The sequence below is a fragment of the Ictidomys tridecemlineatus genome, chromosome 7, assembly GCF_052094955.1.
Source record: "Ictidomys tridecemlineatus isolate mIctTri1 chromosome 7, mIctTri1.hap1, whole genome shotgun sequence".
Lineage (NCBI taxonomy): Eukaryota > Metazoa > Chordata > Mammalia > Rodentia > Sciuridae > Ictidomys > Ictidomys tridecemlineatus.
This window is the reverse complement of record NC_135483.1, coordinates 12601834-12626445: the sequence shown is the minus strand read 5'-3', so window position 1 is coordinate 12626445 and position 24612 is coordinate 12601834. Positions and strand designations below refer to the sequence as shown.

The window sequence follows — 24612 nt, the reverse complement described above, 5'->3', positions numbered from 1 at the left end:
TAGAAAACAGTTTAGCCAAACATCTGAAGCACATGCCAGGAAAAGCAAAATCCAGCTCCGAGGTCTCAGCTCTGTGCAAGCACTTTGTATCTTTTTTTTTTTTTCCTGAGTGTTGTCTGAGTTTGGGTACTAGGTGAGCCAGCAAGGACATAGAGCTGGTGGAGATTTGGTTCTTATTAGGAGAGGTCGTGGTGAATGTCCAACCAGTGTTCAGAGGCCACCTGCATGCATGAGGGAAACCAGAGCCCAGATTATTTCCGGGACTCATGTGAGTTTCCAGAATCCATCTCAGGCCTCCTGATACCACCTCCAGGGCTCTCTCCACTGACGGGCAGCTCTTCTTTTAAGAAAAGGGCAGAGACCATTGCATCATTTACAGTGGGCCAGTTGGGACTGAGCTACCCAGGCCAGAGTGGATTATTGAATCTCCTTAACCAAATCAAAGTGCACTGAAGGACAAACTGTGATCATATTGGAGAAGGGCGTCAGGGCTCACCTGGGGGAGCTTCCTATCTGCTGGATCCGGGCGCACGGCCACTTCCTTCTCCTCCAGGCACTGCACACAGGTCATTCTGATGACCCCACAGATGTGCTGCTGGTCATGTTGTGCCCCTGGGCACCGGGGCCCTCATCACATGCACTTGGCCTCCTCTTTCTGGATTGATCGTGCTAGACCTCAGCACAGGAGTGACTCAGCAGGAGCTTTCGGGCCTGCTGCAGAGAAGGACCTGGCTTTGCTCAGGGCCAAGCAGCGGGCCACATCCTCCTGTCCCCTGTGGGTGTATGAGGTCACACCTTTCAGCTATTTCAGATCCAATTTCAACTCCACTGGTGTTTTAGGGGCAGAACATTACTTCACCAAATTTGTTTCCATAAGAGATCTGGGATAAGAATCCATCACATTTGCTTTTGTTGACTTATTTATTTTTTTCCTAAAAATTTCACAATGAATATTTTTTGTACATAGAGAAGAGTTAAAAGCACTCACCTGGCTTCCACCATTATCATCTCTCTATGACTTGCTTTCCTCACCTGTTTGTTCACTCGCTGGTCTATCTCTACTGATTTACCCAGATATCAGTCTTATTTTTTTCAAATAAAATTCGAAGTCAGTTGCAAGTATCAATATATTTTCTTCTTAATACTTAAGGATTTTTATCAGTATCTAAAGTTTAAGATATTCTTACTTCTTCTTTTGAACATGCAATAATTATATATAACTTTTAAGTCTAACGTGAATGAATGTTGGTAAACACACATACTCTGTAATGCAAACCCTTATAAAATGTACCAGGAAACCCCCACCCCCTCAATTCTGCCAATTCCTGCTCCTACTGTTAACCTCACCAGAGATGAAGGCTGTTTCTATGGTTTGTGCCGTACATTAGTTTGTCCTCTTCTCGAACCACACTTTATGTCTCCTTTTGTAGAAGCTTCTTTCACTCAGGGTGATGTTTTGAGATTGAATTCCCATGTATTTAGACTGCAGCTTCAATGCCATGAACATTACAAGAGCTGTCAGGATCAAAAGCATATCACAACACCCCACTGCATAAACGCACTGCCTGGCACACAGGGCAAAACAGATGCCAGCTACTGGAATTATTTACTGTCATTGTTATCATTTTATATTGTCTGCTTACATAGGTCTAGTATGGACCCAGTCATCAAAGGCTGCTTATCTCAATTTTCATCTGGCAAGTTGGCCTCAAAATATTAACATGCTATGGTTCAGTGCTCCTTGGAATTACTCCCTAGTGCCTCTCCCTCACTCTCTCTTTTTCTCTCCCTCCCTCTCTTTGAAAAAGTAGATACAGACTTTCCCAGATAGGTTGTAAACCTTTCAGTAGCAGCACCCATACTTGCTGCATCTTTCCCCCTATTTTAGTGCTTTGTAAGTAAGTATGTAGAAGGTAATTGAAATGGATGCTAGGTACCAGGTGAAAGTCAAGATCTCACCTGCCCAGGAACAGTATGGTCAAGAAAGCACAGGAGGCCTTTGACCTGTCAGGCTCCCTGGCTCTGGGGCAGTTACACTCTAATGTCCGCACCCCTGTTTTGGGTGCCAAGTGTCCTGGGTTTGAGTTCTGGTTCTGAATCTATTTCTTGGGGTGGCTTGACAGAACCTGTGTCACTTGATTGTTGAAACAATTGTATGTGATAGATATACTGCAGTCTCCATTTTACAAAGGGGCTCACTAAGACTCAGGGAAGTAGCCAGTAAGCAGTGGAACTTGGACTTAAACCCAGACCTGTCTGACTCACAAATGCTGTGCTCTGTTCTTGGAGTTATTTCTTTCTGACTTCTTTTAAATACATACAGAGGAGAGAAGCAAGGCCAAAATGTTGGACAGTGGATGAAGCTGTTGGTAGGTCCTGAAAATAAAATTAACAACAAATGGCTCCATCTTACAGCTGGCACAGTAGCCGTGTGCCTGGCATCTTCATGTTGAACCTGTCTTTTGATCCTAATGCAGCTCTATGAGGTAACAAAGATTACTACTGTTACTTTGTTGGTGAAGAGACTGAGGGTCAGAAAGATGACTTACACAAGATCGCAAAATTAGTACCTGGCCGAGTGGGTTTATCAAGGTGAGGGATGGGGGGGTGGCTTGAGCAGCTCATACCAGAGTCTAGGCAAGCAATCAAGAAAGATGGTTAAGATGATAAGATTAACAATAATGACAGTGCCAATAGCTGTCACCTGTGGCATGCCCACTATGTGCCGAGGTTGTGTTCCTACCTTTTGGAGGGAAGATACATTGACCAAGGATATCCTTGGGCAAATGTGTTTGCATTAAGATGTGTAATCATCACTCTTTCAAATGAGGTTGTCAAAACAGTTTGAAAATCAACACGTTAAAAGTCTGCTTGTTGAGTGTTCTTTCTGGGCCAGGTCCTGGCCTGCTGACCATGCGCTTTCAGCAGACTTTACAATGTGAATTCTCCCACGGGTGACACTCTGCCGTCACACATCCTTCTTGTGAACAGCTCAAAAGACTGATGGTTTACTTCCTTTATTCTCTCCAGAATTTTACTTATTCCCTGAATTCTCTCCAGCTTGGTGCCTGCATCATTTCATTAAGTCAGTGTTCTGCTATGGCCCCGTGGGCCCTCTCCCAGCCCACAGCTGCAAGGTACCAGCCTGGCACGAAGCAGGCAAGGTAAGTCGGCTTAACTCTAGCATCCTGGAAATCTGCTCCTCACGGACTCCTGGGGTCCCTCACTCCTCAGGACAGGAGTCACCTGCATGGCCTCTGGTCCCAGGTGGGAGATCTTTCACAGGTAACCAGGTGTAACTCGGTTTTCCTTTCCCTCTCATCCACCTGGTTAAAAACCATGGCTTGGTGCCTGTAATCACCCAGGGGGCCTAGGAGGAACCGTGGAGGACTTGGGAACATGCTTCACCCATTAGCATAGAATCCCACAGCCATCATCTGAGAGAGGAGCACTCCTCCCCAGGTTTCTGTGAGGTGGATGGCTAGGGCGACCTACTAGAGCAGGTTTGTCTGGGCATTTCCCAGACTTTACACTCAAAACCTGAGATCCCAGGAAACCACAGTCTTAGACAAACTGGGACAGTGTGTCTCCTGCAACAGATTCTACTTCTATTGGCTTATCTGGAGAGCCCCAGGGAAATCTTACTTTTAGGACTTTAACTTTTTATTTCTAAAAGACTTAATGACTTTCTGACCTTGGGCATGATGCAGAGTAGCAGTGTGTAAGGACACCAGTAAGGACATCAGTAAGGACAGCTGGATTCCAGGGAGAGCCAACAGAGCATGATCATTATCATCAGCTGCCCAGCGGAAAAGCTGGTCCAGCTCAGAGAGGGTCAGGGGATAGCAAGGAGGGGCCTGTGGGACAGGGATAGACCTCTTCCCCAACAGGAGGCCATCCATGCCAGGGAAATCCTTCACATGAGTTTGATTTGATCCGACAGCCCAGACAGCCAGTGAGAGTTGTGCACGCTGGGAGTGTTCCAACCCTGAGAATGTCCCTTGCTAGCATGCCTCCTCTGCTGTCCCTTCCTAGTTCATTTCAACATATCCATCGAGACAGGTTACTAACGCCCTCTGTTCAGGCTTTCATCCAACATTTGCTCAATGCCCATTGCGTGCCACAATGCTGTGGGAGTGCTGGCAAGTGGACGTGAATAAAGCATGGAGTTTCAGTTCTCTCTAGGAGTGATGATTCTTTGAGAAGATGGATAGCAAGCAACTAATAGCAAAGTCCATGAAGGCAGAGGGCTTGGAAATTTCTCATGCCTGTGTTGCCATCTTGGCTCTGTGACCTTGGTCAAGTTACCCAAAACTTCCACGGAGGCTCATTCTTCTGGTCTGTAAAGCAGGGTTGATAATCCTGCCTCACAATTTCCATGAGGATCAAGGGCAATGATCCTTATCTAGGTTAAATCCAGTGCCTGTTTCAGAGTCATGGCTCCATGAGTGATGGACATTTTTCCAGTTCTATCACTAGACAGCTCTGTATGTTGGGCAAGTCATTTAATCATTTTATGTATCAGTCTTTCTTCTGTAAAGTGCATTTCATAATAGTACTACCTTAGAAGAATGTGGAGAACATGAAATCAGAGAATACCCATAAGGCTTTTTAGCAATGCCTGGCATGCAACAAGAATGGAAAGTGTCCTAGTTATCATCACTAATATTAACAGTAACATGCTGTCATAGCTGTAAGCAAAAACAAAGACATTCCAGGACTGGACCCTAGGGAACCGTGTGGGAAGGCATGACAGGGAGAGGGGCCACAGCGGGAGATAAGGGGTGTGCAGACCAGTGTTTCAAACGGTGAGCCCACATTGGGGGCTCAGGGTCATGCAATGGGTGGGTGGGCTTCAGTGGTCCAGAATCCAGCTTCTGCCACTGAATATCTGGGTGACCTTGGGAAAGTGACTTATGCTTTCTGAGACTCCTCACCCAACATAGCTGGCCCATGGTTTCTATTGCCAGTCCAAGGATAAATCGACATAACTCCTGCAATTGCTCAGCAAGTGTCTGGCATAAAGTAGGCACTCAATAGGTGGCAGCTAATTATGGTGACTTTTTTTCCCATTTTTTTAAAGGGATATGATGAAGTGTGGGAAGAAACAGAGGAGGGAGACTGTGCTGGAAGGTGGAGTGTGATGCGGTTGGGAGGAGCCGCCCTTGGCAGCTGATCCACGGAGGCTTCTTATCTGGAAGCAGCAGGGAAACGCAGTGCCACCATCCTGAGGCTCTTGATGCCGAGTTCTCCCCAGCTCTCTCTGAGTCCCAGACCCTAGTCCACATCCTCCAGTATTGTCAGAATCTAAATTTACCCTCGTCGTCATATTCACACTGTGTCTCATCAGCTTGAGAGCAAAGAACTAGTGGAGGGCAAACTGCGTTGGGGGGAGAAAAAAAAAAAAAAAGAAAAGACAACTTCAGGCACTAGAGCCACCCAGGGTTGACTGCAAGTCGCGGGTGCTGGCCAGTCCCCCTGAAATAGCTCCTAAGGGCAGAGTTGGCTCATGTGCCTTTGAATGTTAAAATTAGAGCAAACCAAGATTAAATGCTCCCGAGAAACTGACCAGCCTCACATTTTTTCTCCTCCCTCTCTCTTTTTATAACTATGACCACAGTAGTAATTCAATTGGAAACATATTCCATCCTGATGGCTCCAACACTGGCACTAGATCATTCCCAGGGCTTCATTCTTTCTTTCTTTCTTTCTTTCTTTTTTTTATTAAATGCACACTGTCGTTATTTTCTGCAGGAGCTAAAAATACATCTGACCGAGCAGCGAATGCTCTGCGGAGGCTCCTCCCTGTTCTCTTAGAGGCCAGAACCAGGCAGAACCAGCAGATTGATGAGCCTCCCAATTAATTTGCATTGTTTCCAAGGGAAAATGCCCCCAGAAACTGAGATAATGGCAGAAATAAAGATGGCGCTCCAGACCAGAGGAGCATGAGCATGAATAACGAGAGCCTGCGTTCCTCATCTTGTTTACTACCAACTTTTTCTCACTTCTGGTTACCACGCTTCATCATTTCACAGAACTTTATGTCCCTCCAAACCTTCCTTCTTGGAAGGTGTTGTTCCCTTGCCTGGAATTCTTTTCTTCCCTCCTTATTCTCATTCCGTTTTCCGAGCCCATGATCTGATGGGGATGCTCCATGTCTGATCCTAGCAGACTCTTATGCTCACTCCTGCTGGGGCTCATCTTCAGCATTAATCACTGGATACAGGTCTGTCTGCCCATTAGATCCGGGCATTCTTGAAGGCAGAGACAGTGCCTTAGCAACTACTATTCCCCAAACTTCAAGCACATTGCTAGGTCCAGCAAGGCTGGCACTAAGTTGGATCAAGTGAGACCCTGAGGACACAGTTTAGGAAGCCCGACTCTCAGGAGCAACAGTGCACTTTCATGACCCTGAGATGGACTCCCAGTTCAGCTCACTCCAGTCCTAGTGGGGGGCCCAAGATGGTGGACCAACCAATGATTCTTGGGGAAAGGGCTGCCAGCCACCTTTTCCTTTTTGAAAGTTCTCCCCTCAGTTGCTTTTAGGACAATGCGCTGTCCTGGGTTTTCTCTTCCTTCTCTGATGGGTGCTTTCCTTCATCCCTGTGTGCTGAGCTGCTGAGACCTGCCCCCACGCCCCTGCAGTGCATCTGACGCCCTGGCCTCTGTTCCTGCAGTCGCTCAGTGTTCACTCCAACACTGTGGAGTACTTACCGGGCGTTCTAGGTATGTCAAGATAGAGAAAGCATGGGCTGGGAATGTGGCTCAAGCGGTATCGCGCTCGCCTGGCATGCGTGTGGCCCGGGTTCGATCCTCAGCACCACATACAAACAAAGATGTTGTGTCCGCCGAGAACTAAAAAATAAATATTAAAAAATTCTCTCTCTCTCTCTCTCTCTCTCTCCTCTTTCACTCTCTCTTTAAAAAAAAAAAAAAGATAGAGAAAGCGAGGAAATGCTCCTGCCTTCAGGGAACTTACATTCTCCTGGCACGTACAGAGAGTAGAATAAAACTATATAGGATAAAACGCTACCTGCCACATAGTTCTGTCATGACCCAGCTCAAGAACCCTGCTGCAGTATTCTGTTTACTGAGCTCATCATGGTGCCTCGTACCAAACTGTGTGCTCAACATCCTGATAACGAATGACCACATTGAATCAATGAATGAAAACCCAGCTTACAGTCAATTTTCCTAAAAACCCTTCTCTAAATTCCTCAAAATCCGGTTGATTAGTTAGTTCACTCAGCAGGCATTTTTGATCAGCTCCTCTGTCTAAAGCTGTTTGAGGCATCTTATGACACGCGTCTTGCGTCACCCTGGTTTGTTACAATCGTGTGTCTATCTGCTGTCTCCAGCACTCCTCCACGGAAGGGGCCTTTACCAGTTTACCTCTGGGTCCTCCTGGCTGATCGCAACATCTGACAACTCATAGGTGCTCTAAACAAAAGTTACTGGAATGAGAAACACATTTTTAGAACAAAGAACAAAATTATCGCTTCATGCTAAAAAGGGTCTGCCCTTCTCTGAAAGTGCAGGGGTTGTTGGTTTATTTATCTAAAAGTACAACGAAATGTGGAGAATGTCTAGGTTTCAAGGAGATCTTCATCCTCACTTTGAATTCTTCCTGCAACTTTCTACCCTCTGTGCATTGGAACACCGGTTTGTTTTTTCTCTAATTGTCAGGATTTTAGAAGATTCTATGCAGCTCTGTCAATCTGCACTACTCCAATGCAATAATTGCTCATTGAGAACTTCTTTCTATATCATAGAGAGAAGATTTAAAGGTACTGTTATAAGATCTCTGACTAGTTTGCCCGTCCACACCCCATGGTTAAGGGTTAGGTTCCAGTTCCAGAGCTGCCTTCAGCTCCTTGTTGACCTTGGGCAAACTACCATCCTTTTCTGGACTCAGTTTTTCTTTCTGGAAAAGGAGACTGCTGGCTAATTGCACCAAAGTCCTCTACAATTCTGACCCGAGGAGGAATCCAGGAATGACCTCTAATGACAAGGCTGGGGTTTGTAATGTATCCATCAGTAGATGAATGGATACAGGAAATGTGGTCTATACACACAGTGGAATGTTATTCAGCTAAAAAGAAAAGAAAGAATTGAATCCGGTCACTTGAGACAACATGGATGGGACTAGAGGGCATCATGCTGAGATAGACAAGCCAGAAGGAAAAGAAGGAAAGTACCACATGTTTCCACTCATTGCTGCATCAGTTTTAAAAAAAAGTTGGTCTTATTGATAAAGACAGTAGGATAGTGGGACTAGAGGGTAGGAAGGGTAGAGGAGAGGATAAGGCAGAAAGATGAGACAATAGTTCCAAAATAATTAGTGCTAGTGTTCTATAACCTCTGTAACAGTAGGGCAAATATAGTCTGCAGAAACATAGCATATTTTAAAAAATAAGTAGAAGAGTTCAAAGTTTCTCAACAACTAGAAATGCTTAGGAGGTGTAAATGCTAATTACCCTGATTTGGTCATTATACATTGCATACATGTGTCCAATTATATTGTACCCTGTAAGTAGATCCTTTTTTTTTTTCCCCCTCCAGGTTGGACAATGGGCACAAACATGATATTCAGAGGAGATGCTACTTGCTTTCAGATGGTCGCTTCAAAGGTACTTATTGAGAATTAAAAGTATGTACCAAGTCCTGCTACACAGGGATGCTATTGCGGAAGGTTGTGTCTCTCCCTCTCTTCCCCCATCCCCAGGAAAGAACAACACCAACCTGTTGTTGAAGCATTTCCATCACTTATCTCAGTGCTGGCAATGTGAGTGGCTTGGTGCCAAGGGAAGGGCAGTCACCTGGATTAGGGGCTCACAGTCTAACCAAGGATAAAACGTCAAGAACTTGGAAAAATCTCTGGAGATTATATTACGTAAACCTTCATTCTGAAGACTTCCAAGATCCATCGAGAGGGAGAAAATCTGTGATCACTTGAAGAATGAGGGGGAGCGTTTGTAACAAGGTGGAACCTGAATTATACCTTGAAGTATATCCCCAAGCTTCCAGCCTCACACTCTGCGCCCTGGTCCACCTCCTCACTAAGCCCCCTGATCACAAGCTCAGACCTCCTCTGAGCTCCTGGGTAGATCTGCATCTGGGACTTGGGTCCCGCAGCTGCGGTGGGTGTCCCCTGCCATAGTGAAGTGGTCATAGGTGTGGCACCCTGGAGGGGGCAAGTGTCTGGTAAAAACTTTCTCTGCCTTCTCTCCATCTCTGAAGAAGTTTTACTGAAGGGTGTGTGTGTGTGTGTGTGTGTGTGTGTGTGTGTGTGTATTTGGGTGGTCATTAGCCATTTTTTTTTCATATAAAAGTGTTAAAGAGGGAAAATGTTCTAAATGGTAAATCTCTAGTAAATTCAGTCTGATTTTTCAATTTTTAAAAATTTTGCTGATGAGAGATTTTTATTATGGTAATATTCATATCTTTCATCAGTGTATGGCTGTATGTATGGCATTAATAATACTGATATTATTATGCAGCCATCATCTCCGTCTCCAGAATTTTCTCTCTTTCTCAGCTGAAACTCTGTACCACCAAACAATAATTCTGACTCCCTCCTACCCTGGGTCCTGGACAACCACTGTTCTGCTTTCTGACTCTATGAATATGACTCGTCTAGCTTCCTTGTACAGGGGATCACATAGCATATGTTCTTTTGTGACTGGCTAATTTTATGTGGCATGAAATCCTTAAGATTTATGTAGTAGCACGTGTGAGAATGTCCTTTCTCTTTAATTTTTAACTGATACACAAAATGCAAGCAATGTACACATTAATGGAAGACTGAGTTATGTTTTGGTACATATATACATTGCATAATATTCAAATAAGGTGGAACTAGTTATCTCCTTAGACATTTATCATTTCTCTATGGTGAAAACCTTCAAAATCCTTTCCTGTGGCTTTCTGAAATGTGCAGTACATTCCTGTTACCTGTAGTCACCAACTGTGCGCTGACTCCCCAGAACCTCTTGCTCCTAACTTAGTAGCCTTTCATCAATATTTCCTTATGCCCTTTCTCTCCTCTCCCAGGTCTCTGGTAGTCATTTTATTTTTAATATCTATGAGATCAACTCTTCTAGATTCCACATGTGAGTGTGATCATGTGGTATTTGTGCTCCTGTGTCTGGCTTATTTCATGTAACACAATGATCTCCATTTCATTTATGTTGCTTCAAGTGACAGGATTTTGTTATTTTTTATGTCTGAGTAGTATTTCATTATGCATCTCTCTCCCTCTCTCTCTCTCTCTCTCTCTCTCTCTCTCTCTCTATATATATATATATATATATATATATATATATATATATATATAAAATCACATTTCCTATATTCCTTTGACCATTGATAGACATCTAGGTCACCTCCACATTTTGACACTTGTGAATAATGTTGTTCTGAACACAGACGTACACATGTCTGTTCAAATATCTGTTTTTAATTTTTCTTGGTATAGACATGAAGAGTAATTTCTGGGTCCTGTGGTAATTTTAGTTTAATTTTTTTTGATACATCTCTATACTGTTTTCTGTAGTATCTGTGCCATTTTACATCCCCTTAAGCAATACATAGTACTCTTGTTTTTGTACATCCATGCTAATAAGTGTTATTTTCTGCCTTTTAAAATAATTGCCATCCTAACTGATGTGAAGTCTTACCTAACTGAAGTTTTGATTTGCATTTCCTAATGATCAATGATTTTGAGCATCATTTCATGTGCTTAGTCAACTCATTTGTTTTTATGTCTCTGTTTTTGGCCTTTGATCTAAGACTATATTTTTCTTGTGGACCACTAAGCTGATTCCTTTCAATTCAATATTACTGAACTCCAGAGACATCTATGGAACATCGAGCGGGAGATAGTGCTCTGCTCTCTGCTGGACGCCATGGCTGCTTCCATGAGGCTAGAATCCAATGGAGCAGAATCGCAGGTGCATAACTTATAAACAAGGCCCTCTATGAGAACCACTACATTTTGTAAAGTAGGAGTCTATAGGAACTGCTGCAGAGCACATCTTACCGAGTAAGTGAGGAAGAGATTCCTGTTGGAATATGGAGGTCAACTCTTCAATTGATTGACTCATTTATTTAGTAAACTCTCATCAAATATCTGCTTTGTTTTAGGCAGTGTGCCAGGTACCAGCACGTGGAAAGGAACAGTCTCCAGTCCATCCCTGTTCCTTTACAGAGGCCAACTTTCCCATTTGCCCATGACCGGCACCAGGCAACCTAAAAGCCCTGCACCTGGCCCCCTTCTTTACCACTCCCCACTTCTGTCCCAGGCCTTTCCACCTCATCTCACTTCACTCACTGTGCTACCTGTCCTTCATCATCATCTTGTTCTGGTCCACCCGTCCTCATCTTGTCCCCCAGCACGCACATTCCTTCTTGGGAGCCAACACGGATGCTGTCCTCTGGCCTGGCCACGGCCGTGGTGGCCTTCCAGGTGTGATTGGCATTCATTCACCCTTAGTCTAGTGTTTGCTCTGGATAACCTCCTCGGCCCTGGCTCCCAAGGGTGGGAGACTGCCCCAAAGTGGCTGCTGGAGCCAGTTCCAATGGCTTCCCAAGGAGAATTTGGAAATTCCTGCCCTGAAGAGACCAAGCTTTGGGGTGAAGTTGACGTGTGGCCACCATGCAATGTGCAGAGTCCTAGAATGAAAGGGCTGGTGCAAGGCCCTTGGGGAATTAGTGGTCATCAAGGACATTCTTTCTAAGAGATCCTTCAAGGTGAGGTTCAGGTGGAAAGTGACAGACAAAGGTGGGGAAGGGATTTCAAGACAGACAGAGCCACTTATTTAGGGTCTGGAGCCAGGAGATGAAACTGGGGTGTGTGTCCCTTGGGCTGTCTTAGGGGTGAGGCTCTGGGCACATCGTGCAAGCTGTGGCACTCAGTGCCAACAAGAGGGCACCTGGGACTCCTAAGGGGGCATTTTATTTGTGGAGTAATTCTCACTCAGCATCTGTGTCCAGACCAACTTCTTGACTCTAAATGAGAAGGCTTGTGGAGTGTTATTTTGGACCAGTGTTTGGTCAATCTACTACCAGAGGCCAAAAAGGTCTAAGCCATGATCTCTACTTAGGTGTGTCCTTTAGGAGCAGAACCTTCCGTGTCAGCTGGGAAAGGACTGATGTCGGACAAGATCCTCTGATGAAGCCTGGAAACTTCTGATACCCCAATGTAAAAGCCTCTCGTGCTGTTTCCACCCTCTTCTGGTTGGCTGATTAGAAGGTGCAAGGAAAACATTGCGAGCTAAAAAGCATCACTTCAAATATTTGCATGTGGGTCGCTGTATAATATTTCCTATATTTAATGCCAGAATTGAAAGAAGCCATTGACTGTGTGTCTGACTCATTTGATAAGTGAATTCTACAGATTTGCCACATGCCAGTAACCACCTCTGCACCTCTTAAATGGATGCTTCAGTAGATGCTCACCTTAGCATTACTGCTTAGTTGGTACACTTAAGTGGAGAGAGAGAGAGAGAGAGAGAGAGAGAGAGAGAGAGAGAGAGAGAGAGAGAGAGAGAGAGAGAAGCATCTCACGGGTGTGGGTAGACTCCAGGCCAAGATCAAGGGGACCTATATTCCAGACCTTGCCTTCCCATTGGCCGGTTCAGTTGTGTGCCTTACACGAGACCCTAAAGTGTCTACCTTCTCCAACATTATCTAGCCAATTAATATTTTCCTCCTCTGTCCAACTTGTTCTGCTTTTAGAAAGGTGAAATTCAGCCAGGATAAGAGAAGCAGGCTGGTCACAACCAGGCTTTGAATGAATGTCACAAAAGTTTAAATCCCCAAAGTGCAAAGAAATGCGTGCTCAGATACAACAAAAATATTAATGAAAGGAACAAAATAATTCAATCTGATGTGCAGGATTCCTTCCAAATGTGTTTCATCTTCACACAAGAAGATAGAGCAGTTACTCTCTTTAAAGCTGTTGGTTCAGTCCTGGTCATCTCAGCAAGGCGGGTAAAAGACCCCAGAAATGCCCTCAAACCATGATGTTAAGTCCCATAGGTAATTAAGTTGGGAAGCACTAAGCTGCCCTATTGAGAGATGAGCTGTTAACTGTGATTCCGAGTCCACTGGGAAGAGGGAGTATGCCTGCGCTAGACTGGGGTGTAGGTCAGGGCCCTGTCTTCAGTAACTCATGGTTCACTAAGTAAGTTAAAGACGAGTACCTGGAACTGTGGTGTGAACTTTAATGGATGCCCTGGCGGGGAGCTGGGAAGCCCCACCTGCTGCAGGGCGGAGGAAGAGAAGTAACCTTGAGCGAGGTCTTCAGAATTGGAAATGAACCAGAAAAACAGTTGAGAAAGGAAGACTTCAGGCAACAGGAGGTGTGTGAAACCCATCAAATAAGAACTCGTAGCAAGCTGGACGTGGTTAGGACATGCAGGGTCGGGACCCCCGAAGGCAGAGGAGCTGGACAAGGTCATGGAGAACTCTCTCCTAATCTGAGCTGCTTCTTGGTTTTCCAGGACTGATCCCAGGACTTGGTGCTGCAGGCTCAGCTTGGCTTCTCACACCCTCTTTCCCACAGCAGGGACAGGAGCCTCATTGGATGACTCAAAATCTGGGAAATGAGGTCCAGGAGTTGTAGGAGTCCTTCAGAACAGCATGGTGCCTCTGGAAACCCCCACAGGATCGTGGATGCTTCTCCATGCACCCTTTTTCCCTGCCGGTGATTTGTGATATCACCAAGCAATTCATGCCTTTTCTCTACAACACCCAGGACTCCTGCAGATGTGGGCAGTGTGTCCACCAAGACTCGGCTCTCTGCTTGGAGATCATGGTATAAAACAATTTCCCTAAGAGGAACTGTCGTTACTGACGAGGGTGAAATCGTACTAAGTTCCTTTTCTCTCTCTAGAGCCAGGCTCCATGATAAGTTTCCTTCCAAAAAAAACTTTCCTATTTTACCTTCAGCTATGTACGTATGCATTTAGAAGATGATAAGTGAAATAAAATATTATTTATAGATATTATTCTGTCTTGTTAAAAAGACAGGAAAAAAGAACACTACAGCAAAAATGATTTGGCGAACAGAAATCTCATTGATTCCCTTGTGTGTGAACAGCGAGGCTGGCCTCGCCTGTCTCTGAGGTCCCGCTAACATTTGTGTAATGTCCCTGGATTCTCTGGGAGTTGCAGACAATTGCAGGCAGCAGCTGTGGATTATAATTGCCTCAACAGGGTACTTTTCTCTCATAGACTCTTTGGGAAATGGTGGGCATGTATTTTGTTTGTTGTTATGACTGGAAAATGTGAGAAATAATTATGGTAACATCCGTAGAGTTTTCCCTGTGGTGTAAAACACAGATAAGGTTCTTACAGTGTCATCCCTTGATGACTGGTGCTGGCGATGGCTGGAGTTCTTGAGCCTGAGACTGTGCTGCTTGTCACCTGTTATCTACGGGTCTGTGGGGATGCCCAGCCTGGGGGTGGGTTCCCAAAACCAATCCATCCATCCATCTGACACACATTTATTGGACACTGGCCGTGGGCCTGGCGTTATGCGAGGGCTGGGAAGGAGGATAAGAGCCCACCCTTCAGAGGGGACCTGAGCCACCGTCCACCGGGCAATTCCTGGATGTGTGTGGCCATGGCAAACAGAGTCAAACGGAAATGATAATGATGGTGACCCATGCATGTGTTCAGCTTGGAAGATTACTTTTCCGAGGTGTTTACCCTTTCACAGAGATGATGTATTAAACAGGATTTTAAGCGTAAGGGCTCACTGAGGAACTAAGAAACAGGTCTTTCCATGCAGGTGGAAGGACATTTCCAAAAGCACAGGGACATGAAGAACACGGTGTGCTGATGGAGTTGCACATGACTGTGGTGCTCCCAGGGTGCTGACTTCGGTTTGAAAAGTTTCATGTGCCAGTTTAAGAAATCAGGAGATTCGGGCAGGAGAGTGAGTGCCTCAGTTACTCCTCTGGTAACACAGGGCTACCAAAGCTGTCATGTATAGAATTGTTATGAGCATTTATAGGAAGCGTAGTGAGCTTTGACGGACAGCTACCTGTAAATCCAGCACTGCTTTAAACACTGCTCACCTTTACCTCATTTCAATGTTGTGAGGTAGCAGTGCTGTTATGCTCACTTTGCAGATGAGGAAATAGAGGCTCAGAGAAGTCAAGCTGCCCAATGTCAGAAATCGAGTCCAGGAAACCTGAATCCAGAATCCTGCTCTCCTTTTTAGTTTGTTTGATGTATTTTAAATCTTAAAAAGTAGACAATAAATCACATGTAGAGAAGAATGCAAATTATACAGTCCAATACCATCATCACAAGGGGTTGGCAAATTACAGCCCAAAGGCAAATTAGAGCTGCTAATTGCTTTTGCAAATAAAGTTTTCCTAGAATGTATTAATTCATTTCTGAATTCTTTTGTTTTGCTGGTGGTCAGGATACTGGGGATTGAACTCAGGGGCACTCAATCACTGAGTCACATCCCCAGCCCTATTTCATATTTTATTTAGAGACAGGGTCTCGCTGAGTTGCTTAGGGCCTTGCTCTTGCTGAGGCTGGCTTTGAACTCGCCATCCTCCTGCCTTGGGTTCTCTAGGATCCCCCACACACCTGGACCTCCCATCTCAGCCCTTTATTCCACTGTTCACTCATCTCACTGGCAGGCACCCCCTCTGTCGAGTTGCCAGAAGTTAAAATCCTAGAAGTTGCACTTTTTACCACTCACTTAACTTCCTCTGCCCATTCTATCCCCTTAATTTTGTATGATCCAAACCTCTTCATCCTGGCTGCTGTTGCTCTAGGTCAGAACTGCACAATTTGGCTTACGTTATCCTACCTAAATCCCAGTCACAGCCTTGGCCCTTCCACAGGGTAGCCCAAATGGTCTTCCCAACGCAGACCCCATCCTTGATTTTCCCAATAAAGAGTTCACTGTTTGGACAGGCAGGGCGCCTTGCTCACTTCTGTGGTCCTGAAACCTAGCAGTCAGCCTCAATTATGAGGTAAGTTCTCAGTGAACACCTGTCACCTGCCCATCTCTTTCCCTGTCCTCCTAACCTGGGCTGCCCACCTCCTCTGGATCACCCAGCACTTGAGAGAACAGAGCTCTGCCTTAATTGCAGTGCCTGCTCCACTGCAGGTTTCTAATAGACCTTGATGGGCAAATAAATCCACCCATAAATAAATAAGAGAACTTACGAGGCTGTCAGAGAAGAATCCCAGAACACTCAGACGGTGCCCAGCCTATTTGTAGCTGCCATTTGAATTTTGTATGGTGAGAAGTGAACAGCTGATTTCATCCAGAGAGGATCTGGAGAACTTATGTGGTCCGTCCCCCTGACTCCAGGTGACATTTCTTGAGGTGAAACAAGTCCTGTGAGATGCTGTAGAAATCCAGTAAATATGGGCCATGCCTCAGCCTCTGCTGGAGACTGACAACACACACTAGTGTGTTAAAAATTAAACACCTTGACAGCAAAAGTACGTCTTCAACTTTTACCCTAGGTTTTAGTCTTGCCCTAGTCTTTCCCAAACCCAGGTACCATGGAGCCCTTTGTTCCCAGGACTATCCACTAGAATTCTGCAGATCAAGCTTCCCAAATGGCACACTTTGAGAAATGTTAGCCCAAGAAAACATTAACTTTTTGTGGAATTCAACTTTTGCAAGGTAAAAAAAAAAAATTATTGCAATGAATATTCTCCTTGCTCCGTGAGCTGCTCATGTGCAGAGGAGTCTTGGTGATGACATTTTCTTTTTCAACCTGCCAGAGCAGAAGCAGGTTTTAATGTTCTCTTTGTCAAAGTGAGCCTTTCCTTTCGTGAGAGGGGAGGAAGAAAACTGAAGTAATTATATAGTGACGGGAACTTTTCTTTTTTTCTCCCATTGAGCTCCAATGTCAGTCTTCTTGAACAAAGATGCTATTGAAATTGTGAAGCATAAAGTTGATTTTTCAACTTCTGGGCACCAGCTGGGCTCGGTAGGGAAGGGTTTCTGGTAGGGGGGAAGGCATTTGTAGCCAGAGGTCCCTTATTGTGTCCTTCAAGGACTTCACACAGCTACTTTGCATACCGCTTGTTCATTCCACACACATACATAGAACCTCCGTTCCGCTAGATGCTGGCAATTCCCAGATGAAGGAAATCCATGGGAATGGAGATTTAAATGCTGCCCAGGTGAGACCAGATTTAGGGCACTCATTATGTGCTACACACAAGGTGATGTGCTTCAAGCGTCCTGCTTGACCTTCACAGATGTGGGAGGTGGATCTCACCATGATGCATTTCAGGAGACTGAGGCTAAGGGACGTGGTCACTTGTGATGGAGTTATCAGGAGACACTGGGCAACCACTGCACAGCTCGCTGCTCTCACAGTTGGACAGTGTGAGATCATTGGGAGAAAGTCTGAAGGCTGAACTTCAGCTGAGGGCCAAGGGCGGGCTGCTGGGCAACGTAGAGTCCCCCAGTCCTTTGTGCCTGTGTTTTAGTAGCTATCAGGCAGCTGCGGAAAAACTTTTCCATCCTATCTTAGGCCTCATGCAAATTCCCTCGTAGGAAAACTGGCTTTGTGAAGAATTACATTTCCTGCTGCAGTGATTAGATAGGCCCTGCCAGCCAGAACTCAGCCCTGTGTTTTGCTGTGAGTTTGTTAATAAGCTTGTCATGCCAGCTTTCTCCCTCTTTGCAGTGGGACGATAATTCAGGGCTCTTGTTTTTCCGTTTACTTTCATCTACATTATTTCCTTTGAGACACATGTTTCCCTGGAGGCAAAACAGGTAGTGTTGTGCGTATCTGTGAGTGGCAGAACCAGGGACCAGAGAGGCCTCGTGTATGGCAGAAGGTCACGCAGGTGAGCACCTCACACAAACATCCGTTCTAGCACTTACCAAGTCGAAGCAGCCTTTCCACCAGCTTAGCAAGAGTACCATGAGGGTGGAAGGTACCTGTGTTGTTCACTCGTCTTTCCTTAGACTGCAGCAAAGAGCCGGGAGCATTACAATGTGTTAACATTTTAGGGAATGGCTGCTTGAATGGAATTTGAGATACCGATGACTCTTGAGCTTCCACCTCTAGCTGGAAACGTATCCTGGAACCCATCTAAGTGCCAACTTGAAATCTTCAGGTATCACAAGGAACATGGAGCAAGGAACCCTTGACTTCCTTTGGAAAAACTGCTTCCTCAGGGGTTTTCCCACCCAGGCCAAGTAGGTTCATAGGATCTCATGCCGGAGGTCTGCATTGCCCTTGATTTTTCTCCTTTTCTGAACTTTCATGTCCCACTGAGCACCACGTCTTTTCTTTTCGAAATTCACCCAGAACTGTGCCTCCTTCCAAGCCTGTGTTCCCAAGCCAGCCCAAGTCGCTGTCTTCCCTCACTTGAATCACTGCAAAAATTCTTCCTCGTTGACCTCCCTTCTACTTTTCTCATTCTGCAATCTGTTCCCCAGGAAGTACTCCGAGGGAGCTTTTAAAATCTCCGTCCTACTCAAATCCCTCTGCTGACCTCCCTGGTCACTGGAAAACAAATTCCGCTCCCACCCTGGTTGGCAAAGCTCTCTGGTCAGCCTCTGCTCCCTTTGCCTTGCGGATCCGCGTTGCGGCCATGCTGCTCTTGTGGGTACTCTCTGTCTTTTCCAGGTTCACCAGGCTGAAGGGCCTCTGCACTGGCCATCCTTTCTGCCTGGGGCATCCTGTCCTCTCACTCTGTTTACATGATTGGCTGCCTCTGGTAGTTCAGATCTCAGCTAAATGTGACCTCCTTAGGAGGCCATCGGTGGCGATGCAGCCGCAGGTAACCTCACACCTCCTCTCCAACAAGTCTTCTGATTTTCAGTCTGTCTTTGGACAGCTCTCGTGATCTGAAATTCTTCCTATTGTTCCTTTTGTCTATTCCTCCATGGATCATCTGCCTTTGTAGCCATCCAGGAGAGCAGGGATGTCTACGTTACCTTGTCCAGTGCCTGGGGTGTAGCATGGGCCCCAAGGATGGTAATACAATGGCTCTCAGAGACAAGTAGTTGGCAGCAGTTGGTAGTTTTAGCAGAGCACATAGGCAAGGACTAGAAGGAACTAAGCTAATTCTCGAGCAGTCTGAGATGAAATACATTAATTATCCTCTATTTCTCAGATGAGACGACTGACACTCAGAAGTCTAAGCAACTTCCTTAAGATCCATAGAACTTATTGATCAACTAGACCTGGAAAGTAAGAAAGAATAGGACCAGGGACCATTGTTTGTTGTTGCAAGAAGTGGTGGAGTTATTTTCTGAGATGCGAATCCCATAGAAAGCAGATTTACAAGGGGAATTCAAGAATTCTCTTTTGGGATTGGTTCTTGTGATGGCCAAAGATGCACTCTTTTTCCTAGTAACCAGGATTTCAGCTCTTTGAATTCTAAACATTATGCTGCCTTGCCCAGTGGTGTGTCCAACTTTTACTGTCTCTTTCTGTTATGGTTTGGATGTGAGCTCCCCTAAAGCTCACACGTGACACAATGCTAGAAGGTTCAGAGGAGAAATGATTGGGTTTTGAGAATCTTAACACAATCAGTGAATCAATCCCCTGTGGGATTAACTGGGTGGTCACTGAAGGCTGGTTGGGTGTGGCTGGACGAGGTGGGCATTGGGGGTGTGGTTTGGGGACATATATTTTGTAGCTGGCAAGTAGAGTGTCTCCCTCTCTGCTTTCTGATCATCCTGTGAGCTGCTTCCCTCCACCATTTTCTTCCACCATGATGTTCAGCCTCACCTCGAGCCCTGAGGAATAAAGCTGGCTATGTAGGGACTGAGACCTCTGAAACTGGGAGCCCACAAATAAACTTTGCTTCCACCGAAATTGTTCTGGTCAGATCTTTTAGTCACAGCAGCAAAAATGCTGACTAAAACACTTTTTCTGCAACCAGGGTTCTCCATCTAAGTAATTTTCCATGCAACTTCAAGTTACATGGGTCATGGGTTTCTGCAGTCTGCAGATAAGAGGGATAGTATTCCAACTGGGAAGTGTAAGTGATACCCCTCAAAAGGAGGCCAAGGAGGCTGTTTGCTTTGTACTTTGACGGCTGATAAATGGCGCCTTTGAAGGTTCACAGGAAGAAGTGAATTTCTCGGTCAGAATGGGGAAGAGGGACTTTGCACAGGAAGAGCATCCAGGCCCGGGTCTCTGATAATACTGTTAGTCCCTGATGTAGAACGGGCTTTACAGTTTCCAAAGCGTTTCACAGCATTCACTGTATGTGAACCTCACAGCAACATGCAAGACGGGATGTTTCATTCCCGATAAACTAAAGAAAAAAGAAAACCAGGGGATTGAGAGGATTACATAGTCCAAGGTCATAGAGCTACAAGTGAGATGGTGCAGATGTTCCAGGCCAATCTTCCAGCCAATGGTCCAGGCCCAACATCCTGCCTCTTCGGTCTCCCTGAGGATGATGGCTTCCTTCTCTACTTCTGCTAGTCTCTGTAGTTTTCCCGCCTCCGTTTTGGAGTTTGCTTTCTTGTTAACTGGCTTTAAAGCTGAATTTGAAATCTCCTGGGCCTCTGTTAAAGAGCTACCTCCCAGTCAGCCTCAGGAAAAGTCACTGAGGAGGGAAGTCAACCGGAGTGGCCAGGGGAGATGTGAGTTTGGGGGATGTACCCTAACTAATTCTTATACTTAAAATCAGTGGTTCTCTGCCTTTAGTCGGCAGAGGAATGATGCAAAGAGTTTGTTAAAACCTATGCTGGTCACACCTACCAGGGTTGTTGATTGACTAGGCCACAGGTGTGAGGGCTGAGAATTTACATTCCACAGGATGCTGGCATTGCTCCTGTGAGGACCACCGTAAGCAAAACAGCCCTAAAATGGGACCTGCTGCCCTCTGTGGTGGAAACAGGGTGGGGAGGTGTTCTCAGGTGGTGTTGGCTGAGGGCCTTTTGGTGCAACCTCTCTGGGGTAGTAACAGACAAGTAGTTAAAATCTGAAAAGTAGGGGCTGGGGATGTGGCTCAAGCAGTAGCACGTTCGTCTGGCATGTGTGTGGCCCGGGTTCAATCCTCAGCACCACATACAAAGATGTTGTGTCTGCCGAAAACTAAAATGTAAATAAAATATTTTTTAAAAAGTATGTTTTGGCAAACTATTCTACTTCTGGGAACTTTATCATAAAGGAATATTAAAGGTGTGAGCAAAAATTTCAGTATCAGCTGGCTTTGTAGGTGCTCCAAAAATCTTTGTAGAATGAGCGGTTGAATGAAAAGATGCTCATTGGTAGATTGTTTATAATAGGGGGAAATTGGAAACAGCCCAACGTCCAAATGACAAAAGGGATTGCCCACATTCACATACGTCCTTTCACCTGGATACCAGGCAGTCTTAAAAAGGATGTTAGAAAGGGTGTTAACAATTCAGCGATATGGGAAAACATTCTTATGTCTTCCTTTTAATATATATATATATTTTTTCTTTTCTTAAAAATATTAATGAAGATAGAATCTTAGTTAATTCTTGCTTGAGATGACTGGTATTTTCTATTTTTTTTTCACCAAAGTAGTAGATATTAATATTTGCATTACAAAACCAACTTGTTTATGAAAGTAGAGGGGGCATTATTAGACAGGAGAAAGGGGATCCTGGGGCGGTGAAGGGAGGGATAAAGGGGGATAATTGAGGTAGAAATGATCAAAGTATCTTACGTGAGTGTACAAGTATGTCACTGTGAAGCCCATTTTTCTATACAGTTAATATATAATAATTTTAAAAAATTGGAAAGCAAACATTTAAAATCAGCCTAAAAGGATAACTCTTCTGCTGAGAGGTAGATTCTATAGCCTGGGAGTTGGAGGAAGCAATATATTTTTAGGTATTGGGGGAGGAATGTTCTTCACCTTTTAAGAGACTGCTGCAATCCCAGTGAATGGGAACCAGGCATGTTTGAGGCTTGGCTTTCCGGCTGGGTTACTCTTTATCTTGGAGGGCCCCCTTCACCTGTGGTGGGAGCCGTCTCTCTCCCTTCAGGGCCGACGTGAAAGAGTGCTTTGAGTGGAGGTGAGCACCTTGGGGCTATAAACATTAACCAGATTGGGCATCGTTTAGAAGTTAACTTTGGCAAATGGCATGTCCCTTGAAACTGAAATTAGTTGGTCATTATTAACCAGTCATTGTTGAGATCCACAGCTGAAGGGGCCCCAGCAAACTTCCAGCTGATTGGCTCACTGTGGCCCCAGCAAACTTCCAGCTGCCAGCTGATTGGCTCCTCTGCGGTGATGCTCATTGGGCTGTTTCCCCACCCTTTCAGACCACAGAGCTGCTCATTGGGGGACTCTTTTGGCTCCGCCCATGCGACCCAGCCAATCAGCCTCAAGAGCAGGAAGAGTGGGGGGTTGAGAGGCTGGCTGGAAGCCCGTGGTGGCAGTTGGGCTCTGAGGGAATTCCTGAAGAGCTGTGTGGTGTGGCATATGTGTTCTAAAAATAAAGTTCGTTTCTGCTTGACAAGTGGCTCCTGAATTGTGCCCAGCCAGACTTCCGCAAGTCATAATTGCTTGGTTAACATCACAAGGGAAGTTATTGATTGCTTGTTTGGTGATTTTAAAAACAAACATCAACATCAACCTTGGTATCTACTTTTTTATATGACTAGAAATATGATTATTTAATATAATATTTACTCTTATTGTCAACATGTCATTTTTAGACTGAACCTTCATTCATTCAGGCTCTGGTTGATCAATTGCATGTTAATATCTTTTTTTAATTTTGCAAAGATTTTCACAAACTAGACACTGATTTTCTAATTAATAAAATATAAAAACTATGAAATACTTAAGAAAGAGATGTAAAGGGCAATTGACTTGTAAGAAAATTTAGAGTGTAGAGATAGATATAGAGAACCCTGTCAGTGATCTTTGTGCATACTAATAAATTGGTAGAAGGATTTGCCTCAGTTTCTAAGTTTGTGCATTGTGTAGATTTTGAAGTCAATCATTTAAGTTATTTTTTCAGCTTCATAATTTATCTGCTGTGGAATTGGAATAAAATCCTCAAAATTTTGGGATTATAGTTACCTTATTTGCAAAAAGAGTACCTAGAATCTCATATTAAGCAGGTCTCCAGTCATTAATTTTTGTGTGTGTGATAATGGTGCTAATAGTAAATGAATCACAGCAATCTTTTCACCTATCACACAGATTTAATCATATTTCCTATCTAAGCCAGAGAAGTAAAAATGCCTTTATCCATAATACTAACATTATAAGAATAGTAAAATAACCAATAAGAAAATAGTAAAAAAAAAAAGAAAAAAAGTTTTCAAATCCATTATTACAATACAATAACTAACACATACTTTAGTTTTTTTAATCAAGAATGACTGCAATATTAAAACAGAAGATTAAAAAAAAACTTCAAATAATAGGTTGAATGAAAAGGTTTTTAATTTCCCTTTAACTCTGAATCTCTTGATTCTAAGGATCTAGGATATCCAGTTTGTAGATATACTGTTTTCTGAGTACTTTTGAAGGTCAATTATGAGAGAAACATGAAACATTATTTAAATCATTTCATTTTATTAGCACTAATTTTTATTAGAAGTCACTAAAGCGACTTCATTCATTCATCCAACAATTCAACCAATGTTTAATGACATGTGTTAGTCAGTTTTCCATCACTGACAAAACACTGGAGATAGATTATATTGAGGAGAGTTTATTCTGTTCATGACTTCAAAGATCTTGGTCCATGGTGACCTGGCTCCATTGCTTTAGTCACGTCAAAGAGGAACATTATGGCAGAGTGTGGTGCAGCCTCATGGAGGCTGGAAAGCAGAGAGAGAGGAGGGGGAGGGGTCCCATGTCCTAAGGAACATGTCCCATGTTCTAGGACACACCCCCAAGACCTAATTCCAAGGGGACTCACTTGCTAAGGTTTTCAGCAGCTCCCAATAGGGCCATCAACTGGGGACCACACCTTCAACACGTGAGCTCTGGGAGACATTTCCGGTCCAAACCACAACACATATGCACTTGTAACTAAAAGACTGCTGGGGTGACAGGGTGAGCTACCACAGCCAGCATACCCTCTCCGTCCTTGTGGGCATTATAACCCGATTCTGGAGACAGAGCTGGAAGGAGTGATACATTCTTGAACCCAGAGTCCTGCACCATGAAGAGGATTGGTAAGGAAAACAGAGAGCTGTGATGGAGCCTGTGAATAGGAGCCTCATTGAATCGGGGAGTCAGAGAAAGTCTTTTGAATGATACTCATGATGGAAGGTGGGTGGAAATTGGCCTAAAGGGTGGCCTGGGTCTGGTTCAGATTAGTGGGGTAGAGAGTTGGAATAAAGATTCTCTGAAGTGAGAACTAAGGTGGTGTATTGAGGGTATGAAAGACCCTGGAGTGGCTTGTCCTGGAGGGAGCATGACCCAGGGCAGGTGGAGGATGTCAGCTGGGGCCGAGGCACAGGGACTTTGATGACTTTGTATAGTATTTGAGATATAAGAAATGAAAAAGGGACCCTGAGGCCACTGAGTGGGCAAGTGACCTGGCCCACTAATGTGTTCAGAGAACCTGTCTACTGCAGCGTGAACGTAGGTTTAGAGGAGGTGAAGGGCCAAGCACACCAGCAGGGAGGACAGGAAAAG

The 24612-nt window shown here is 44.7% G+C and overlaps 1 long non-coding RNA gene across 1 annotated transcript in view; it reads left to right on the top strand.

Annotated features, from left to right (window-relative positions):
• LOC106144726 (uncharacterized) overlaps window positions 1–24612 on the top strand; it is a 498034-nt gene that overhangs the window by 419582 nt on the left and 53840 nt on the right. Inside the window, exon 8 of the long non-coding RNA XR_013423792.1 lies at window positions 8563–8630. This is a non-coding gene — a long non-coding RNA (uncharacterized LOC106144726). The remainder of the gene's footprint in view (window positions 1–8562; window positions 8631–24612) is intronic.